Below are 8974 nucleotides of genomic sequence, written 5' to 3' on the forward strand. Positions count from 1 at the left end.
GATTCTTGATTTAATGAAGCCCATGGTGCAATTAAAGGGGAATAACACATGTGTGCTAATGCCCTAAACAATTAGCCTATATAAAGATGGATTTTGGAAATTTAAAAAATTATATATAACCAGAACATTTTTAATAATTGAGAAAGTAATATAGGCCCATACAAACTAAGTCTTTAAAACACACATACATTCTATGGTGTAACACTTACATGTTCTTCTATAAGCATTTTGTTTAATTTGAAAGGAAAAAGCAATACTTGGCAGCAAATAATTGAAAAGTTTTCCAGAAATTAAATGCTTTAATAAATACCATAAGCATTTATAATGTATACATTTGTTAGTACTATTTGCCATATGTGTCAGTAATGCAAAAAAGTCTGTTCTAAACTCCTTGCTAAACTATAAAGACACTTAAAAGTGTTTATTTTCATTGATCCTAATTACCAGTTTATACTTAACTCATGTTACCTCAAACAGTATCTGAAAAGAACCACTGTCCTGATTACTGTATGACATTTTCCTATAACTGCTATTCACTTTAAATCATTTAATTTGCTAATTTTTTAAGCAAATTGCTAAAAAATTTTCAAATTCTAGCTAATGGTCAAATGTAAAATAATAACACAAGAAAAACTGTTGGTTATTAAAGAATACCAGAATATCTTCTTTCACGATATAATTCCTGAAAGTTCAGTAATTCTACTGTCTTTGGATCTTAAAGGTGCTGTAACTTTTGAAAAGGATATGTTTTGTCTTTGCTCTGGCCACTAGAAACTTAGAGCCAAATATTCTGTCTTCCTTTATTACATGGGATCATACAGTTTCCATTTATCTGTATAAATGTTATCGCTATCTCTGTTTCATTATCCATAGGTTTATTGTCCTGATTTCTCTATTATTTTAAATAATTTTACCCTTTGGATTTTATATACATTTTTAAATGTTTAAGTTGCATTCTAATTATTTGTGTAAATTAAGTAGACCATCATTAACTGGGAACAAAAAAATTCTATCAACTTCCAAACAGAACTAACATATTGGGTTAGCCAAAAAGTTCATTCAAATTTTCCTATAACATCTTATGGAAAAACTCAAACAGACTTTTTTTACTAACTCAAAAATTTACAGCAAAATTTCATTAATTTTGATCATTTATGTTGATTCATGTAGGAGTGTGGCTTGTGAAACTTCTTTTTAATTCACAAATGGTATATTATAAAGGGATAGAGCATATTTAAGAATGTATTTTAAAGGCTTAACAGGGGTAACTGTCATTAATGAAACTGAGATATAAAAAGAAAGATATTTTATAGAGAAAGGTTTAGGCAATGCATCACTGGATATTATGAAAAATGTTCCAGAAGGACACACACCACCTTAAGCAGATAGATAATATGTTATCCTTATTATTGAGGTAGGAGAGCTGTAGATTGGGAAAAGAGAGTAAAAGAGAGAAGGTAGGCCACTGGTTTTGTATTTGGTGTACAAAATAAACTGCTTCTGTGAGCTCTGTCCTCTGGGGCTTGTCTTCCTCTGGCTTAGGAAGCTTTGATTTCATGTAATTTTATGCTTTCTATTGTCTTGATCAATTGAAGTGAGGCAGAATAGCAACCTGACCATGTTTGGTCTTGGAATATGGTTATTAATAGGTAGACAGAGTGCCTGATGAACTATGGACGGAGGATCGTGACATAGTACAGGAAACAGGGATCAAGACCATCCCCATGGAAAAGAATGCAAAAAAGCAAAATGGCTGTCTGAGGAGGCCTTACAAATAGCTGTGAAAAGAACAGAAGCGAAAAGCAAAGGAGAAAAAGAAAGATATTCCCATTTAAATGCAGAGTTCCAAAGAATAGCCAGGAGAGATAAGAAAGCCTTCCTCAGTGATCAATGCAAAGAAATAGAGGAGAACAACAGAATGGGAAAGACTAGAGATCTCCAAGAAAATTAGAGATACCAAGGGAACATTTCATGCAAAGATGGGCTCAATAAAGGACAGAAATGGTATGGACCTGACAGAAGCAGAAGATATTAACAAGAGGTGGCAAGAATATACAGAAGCACTGTAGAAAAAAGATCTTCACAACCCAGATAATCAGGATGGTGTGATCGCTCACCTAGAGCCAGATATCCTGGAATGTGAAGTCAAGTGGGCCTTAGGAAGCATCACCACGAATGAAGCTAATGGAGGTGATAGAATTCCAGCTGAGCTATTTCAAATCCTAAAAGATGATGCTGTGAAAGTCTAGCACTCAATATGCCAGCAAATGTGGAAAAGTCAGCAGTGGCCACAGGACTGGAAAAGGTCAGTTTTCATTCCAATCCCAAAGAAAGGCAATCCCAAAGAATGCTCAAACTACTGCACAATTGCACTCACCTCACACACTAGTAAAGTAATGCTCAAAATTCTCCAAGCCAGGCTTCAGCAACACATGAACTGTGAACTTCCAGATGTTCAAGCTGATTTTAGAAAAGGCAGAGGAACCAGAGATCAAATTGCCAACATCCACTGGATCATCGAAAAAGCAAGAGAGTTCCAGAAAAACATCTTTTTCTGCTTTATTGACTATGACAAAACCTTTGACTGTGTGGATCACAATAAACTGTGGAAAATTCTTCAAGAGATGGGAATAACAGACCACCTGACCCACCTCTTGAGAAACCTATATGCAGGTCAGGAAGCAACAGTTAGAAATGGACATGGAACAACAGACTGGTTCCAAACAGGAAAAGGAGTACATCAAGGCTGTATATTTTCACCCTGCTTATTTAACTTATATGCAGAGTACATTATGAGAAACACTAGGCTGGAGGAAGCACAAGCTGGAATGAAGATTGTTGGGAGAAATCAATAACCTCAAATATGCAGATGACACCACCCTTATGGCAGAAAGTGAAGAGGAACTAAAAAGCCTCTTGATGAAAGTGAAAGAGGAGAGTGAAAAAGTTGGCTTAAAGCTCAACATTCAGAAAACTAAGATCATGGCATCTGGTCCCATCACTTCAGGGGAAATAGATGGGGAAACAGTGGCTGACTTTATTTTTGGGGGCTCCAAAATCACTGCAGATGGTGATTGCAGCCATGAAATTAAAAAACACTTACTCCTTGGAAAGTTATGACCAACCTAGACAGCATATTAAAAAGCAGAGACATTACTTTGTCAACAAAGATCCATCTAGTCAAGGCTATGGTTTTTCCAGTAGTCATGTATGGATGTGACAGTTGGACTATAAAGAAAGGTGAGTGCAGAAGAATTGATGCTTTTGAAGTGTGGCGTTGGAGAAGATTCTTGAGAGTCCCTTGGACAGCAAGGAGATCCAACCAGTCCCTCCTAAAGGAGATCAGTCCTGGGTGTTCATTGGAAGGACTGATGCTGAAGCTGAAACTCCAGTACTTTGGCCACCTCATGCGAAGAGCTGACTCATTGGAAAAGACCCTGATGCTGGGAGGGATTGGGGGCAGGAGGAGAAGCGGACGACAGAGGGTGAGATGGTTGGATGGCATCACCTACTCGATGGACATGGGTTTGAGTAAACTCCAGGAGTTGGTGATGGACAGGGAGGCCTGGCGTGCTGTGATTCATGGGGTCGCAAAGAGTGAGACACGACTGAGCGACCGAATTGAACCAAACTGAACCAATCTAACAAACTGGTTTGTAAGATCCTTCTGGAATCTTAGTAATTTTAATCCTAGTGGTTGATTGAAGTATTACAAATTCATTGCCAGGTTCCTCTGTCCGTGGAATTCTCCAGTCAAGAATACTGGAGTGGGTTGCCATTCCCTTCTCCAGGGTATCTTCCTGACTCAGGGATTGAACCCTGGTTTCCTGTACTGCAGTCAGATTCTTTACCATCTGAAGGACCAGAAATCCCCTCTTTATCTTGAGGGGATAGGATTAGTCACTATGCTATCATTATCATTACTACTAAAAACAGTTCAAAGTTATGGAAATGTTTCCATGAGTTGGAAATGTATTAAGTAGTTTATATATTGTAGCACCTTCCATTCTTTGAACCACCCTCCACAATAGATATAGTTCTTCTTCTTACTGTTATTATTTTTATTGCTGTGTTCCAGATGATACAGTTTAGGATGTGAGAGGGCAAACAGCTTACTCAAGGCTCTCCAGTCAGTATAAACTTGGACTGAGGATGAACTCAGGAGAAGCTTCATTAAGCTCACTTCATAAACAGCCTCATATAAACACTATGTTGGACTGTTTTACTCTAGTATGATCAGATAACTAAACATAGAGTATAAAAACCAATCTGCCTGCAGTGTTTTATATGTAATCTACTCATTCTGTTCTTTTATTACCTTAACTTTATTCAACCATTAACAAAAGTTACTTAAAAACCATTAATTTTATTTTTCATGTAATTATTAGGGTTTTTATGTCAAAAAATACATATTAGTATACACACACACTCACACATATAATATGTCAGGCCAAATCAATTTTCATTAGCAGTTGTTCTTGTACTTGATGAGCAGTTATGGATATAAAAGTCATGAATTATCTCTTGCCAAAGTGCTATATTCTATTACCTATGGATGCAACTAAATTTAAACATAAATGCCTATTAATTAATAAATATTAACAGTATATATATATCTGCTTGTTAATGCTAAAAGGACGTAAAAAAGTATAAGTAACAACTGCCTGTCTTTATGATTGTGAAACAAATATTCCTTTTCACCAATTATGATTGTGCCATGTCGTGCTAAGTTGCTTCCGTCGTGTCAGACTATGCAGCCCTACGGACTCTAGCCCTCCAGGCTCCTCTGTCCATGGAATTCTCCAGCAAGAATACTGGAGGGGGTTGCCATTTCCTTCTCCAGAGGATCTTCCCAACCTAGGGATTGAACCAGTGTCTCTTAAGTCTCCTGCACTGGCAGGCGGGTTCTTTACCACTAACTATTGTTTTTCACAAGTTAGTAAATTTAGGTCAGCATCATTGTATATTCCTTCCTGTAAATGAGAAACTGGTGATTCAGAAACGCAGAGTGAAGTCCCCAGATCTCTCTGGATAATTAAGAGTGCGTATGCTGGCAGGTGGACATCATGTGTCAGTTCATCTCCGTCTCTCCACCTTCTATTCGCTCTGTGTCGATTCCGTGATGACAGGACCTGTGTGAGTTACTCATCTTTGCAGCTCCAGGGCTCAGCAGTCACCGTCATGCGGGATGCAGAATATAATTGGGCCCTGAGCTTAAAAGTGCCACGTAGTTGGAAACATATAGTACCTTTTACTTAGAAAACATATTTAACTTCCTTGAGAGAATATACTAACATTCACAAGCTTAAATAAGTGAAAAGACTACCAAAACAGCATGGGCATTTTATTGGTAGGAACAATTTCTCAATTTAAAAATGCTTAATTTCATGTAAATTATGTAGGTTTGAGTATAAATGTTATCATAAGGATTTTGGACTAGAATTCACTTGTTTTCTTAGAATTAATGATTTAAATCACATAACAGTAAAACAGTCAAAGGATTTTTTTTTTTTTTCTTTTCAAGGAAAATATATCTTATTTAATAGACAGATGGCGTCCCAGGTGGCGCTAGTGGTAAAGAACCCATCTGCTAATGCAGGAGACATAAGAGACACGGGTTCAATCCCTGGGTTGGGAGGATCCCCTGGAGGAGAAAATGGCAACCCACTTCATTACTCTTGCCTGGAGAATCCCATGGACAGAGGAGCCTGGTGGGCTACAGTCCATGGGGTCGCAAAGAGTTGGACAGGACTAAGTGACTTAAGCACAACAGACAGAGGGTAAAAAAACATTTTATTCTACCTTATAAGAAAACAAAGTGTAGGAATCGTTTTTTCCCCAAATCATTACTTATTCTGTCCAAATAACCTATTATTCAAGCACTTAAACAAGAGCAGAGGTTTTCAAGGTTATTTATGCAGTTATAATTTATTTCTTAAGAAAGTGAAATACAATTGGTTTTATTTATAAATGCCAAGAGTTTTCTGTAGATTAATTAGATGTTGATTATTACATTTTTACATTACTTAACAAAAGACTGGCTTCCTAATTTTTACATGTTTGGAATTTGAATGTATAAGCAATCATGTGCATTACTATTGTTCTTGTGTAATCATTAACTGCACTATGTTGGGCATACATATAAAACATTTATTTATTTTTCTTTCAAGTAATTAGTCTTAATCTCAAGTATGTTTACAATTTGAATTTGCAAATGTTCACATTTGCAAATTCTAAACTCAAACAATGCTGCTTCGATGACCACTTTTAGCCAACTTCTATAAAAACTTAATAGAAACATGATGACAAAAATGAATATATAACATTTTTGCCACTTATATAAGGGACAAGGAAATTTGATAACCATTCCATTTGTTCCACTGATATATTGTAATTAAGGGAAGGAAATTAGCCAATTCTTGGCAAAAATCTTATCTTTTTAGCCTACTTTCTCCTATTGTGGGAGAGACACCTCAGACCGCCCCCCTGCCCATACCCATGTCTGAAGTCCTTCAAACACACAGGAGTATTACAATCACTTGTAGTTCATAAGGAATATGTGATTAGTCAATGGGTGGTGACAAAGAAGTAGTGTCTATTTCAGGCCAAAGAATGGATTTTCCAGTGGGTTCCTCAGTCTTTCCTCTTTTCCTAACACCTCAGCCAAGGGAGCCCAGCGCCCTGAATCTGTCTCCTCTCTCATTCTTGACCACCTGAAGAACAGCTGCCCTGGTGCTGAACGTCAGTTCAAACGTTTGATGCTTTCGATCACTGAGACGCTGCTTATTTATTTGCAGTAACACAAACTCGTCCGATCCTGACACATGCAGACACATACAGCCCGTGCACACTCAAGTCATAAAACATACACGTTCAGTCACCTTAAAAAAATGATCCTAAAACTGCAACTCATTTAGGAAAATAAAAGGACCTTTTATAATTTGAATAGAGCATTGTATTGGTCAGCAATCCCAGTTTGCTGTAAGCCCCTCCTGTCATAAACATTTAAATCTTCAGAGTAACCTCAGAAAGATAGTGGGAGAGGAAGTCAGTCCCGCGCTCTCTTCCCGCCACAGAAACATGGATGAAAAGACACCTGGGCCAAAATACTTTATGGGAACTCTAGAATCCAGGTAAGAATCTGCAGGACACCAAAGGAGCACAAAATTGAGGGGAAAAAATGCTTTGTAATGGGTAAGAGGGGCGGTTTACCTGTTACAGCCCGCGCCCAAACCTCCAATAGCTCAGCACTCAGCCCCACTCAGCCCCCGATTTCCCCCACATGGGAAGGAACCAGTGACGCATCCACCCAACACATCAGCCTTTCGGGGTTGCTACCCAAAGACTTGGTGGTTTCCCTGGTAGCTCAGATGGTAAAGCATCTGCCTACAATGCAGGAGGCCCGGGTTCAATCCCTGGGTTGGGAACGAACTCCAGTACTCTTGCCTGGAAAATCCCATAGACGGAGGATCCTGGTAGGCTACAGTCCATGGGGTCGCAGAGTCGGACACGACTGAGCGACTTCACTTTCACCTTCACCCAAAGACTTACTTCCAGGTCGGTCGTCTCCGAGGCACGTGACACAGTGGGGATGCTTGGTGGAGGGGGAGTAAAGGATCAGGAAAGGGGGTGATAACATTTCAGCAGCCTCAAGCACTGCAGGATTGGGAGAAGGTCATCCTTCAAGAGAGGAAGAGAATTTGCACTCTGCCTGCAAAATTCCAGTGTATTTCTCAGGGAAAGAGGTCAGGGGGGTTATCGCAGCCAGCTGCACTAGACACTTAGCAAGTCCTGGGAAGACAGGAGGAAAATAGAGATGGTCGATGTCTTCAATATCATACTGTCCAGCTTGTCCACTGTCCCCAACATCTCATTTTATAAAAACTCCTAAGAGCAACCTAAGTGTTCATCAGCAAATAAATGGATTATACATACAAACACATACACACTGGGATATCACTCAGCCATAAATTCATTTCATAAATGAAATTCTTCCATTACAGCAACGGAGATTGACCCAGAGGCTCCCCGGGCAGCTCAGTGGTAAAGAAACCGCCTGCCAATGCAAGAGACCTGGGTTCAATCCCTGATTCAGGAAGATCCTCTGGAGAAGATGGCAACCCAATCCAGCATTGTTGCCTGGGAAACCCCATGGACAGAAGAGCATGTAGGGCTAGAGTCTGTGGAGTTGCAAAAGAGTTGGATAAGACTTAGTGACTAAACAACAATAGATTGACCCAGAGGATATTATGCTTAGTAAAATAAAACAGAGAATAACACACACCATCTACTATAACTTATATGTGAAATCTAAAAAGTAAACCAAAAAATGTAACAAAAAGAAACAGGCTCACAGACGTAGAACACAAACTAGTGTTTACCAGTGGAAGGGAGAGGTGGGAAGGGCATGACAGGAGTAGTGGATTAAGAAATACAAAGTTCTATGTATGAAGTAGATAATCAACAAGGATATATTATACAGCACAGGGAAATATAGCCATTATTTTGTAATAACTTCAACTGGAGTATAATCTGTAGAAATACTGAATCATTATGTTGTACACCTGAAAGTAATATAATATTGTAAATCAACTATCCTTCAACTAAAAGAAAAACCAGACTCTGGTTTACTTTTCCTCATAATCTGTCATTAAGTATTCCTACATATTACTCAACTAAAACTGGGAAGATTGTAAACATTGATCCTAAAACAAATGTAAAAACAAATTGAGATATATTCCTCAAGACTTCTTAGAATATATTAAATGTATTAAATCCTACAGATTCTGATGTGCCATTTACACCTGTGACTTGATGTGTTTTTATCTTTACTTAGGATTAAATACATGCAATTTATCCTTCTGAAACCATATGCATATAATCAAAAACTTATACTTGGTATTATAATTTTTCAGCATAAAATTATTGCAATTGAGACAATCAAAATATTATATATATCCATTTTCTGGGATTA

General features: G+C 38.1%; 1 non-coding gene across 1 annotated transcript; it reads left to right on the top strand.

The window, feature by feature from the left end:
* The first annotated feature begins 7355 nt into the window (after nucleotides 1-7355).
* Nucleotides 7356-7427, top strand: TRNAC-ACA. The gene has a single exon. It is a non-coding gene; the product is annotated as a tRNA-Cys (tRNA).
* The last annotated feature ends 1547 nt before the right edge of the window (nucleotides 7428-8974 follow it).

Source organism: Cervus elaphus, chromosome 27 (assembly GCF_910594005.1).
Source record: "Cervus elaphus chromosome 27, mCerEla1.1, whole genome shotgun sequence".
NCBI lineage: Eukaryota > Metazoa > Chordata > Mammalia > Artiodactyla > Cervidae > Cervus > Cervus elaphus.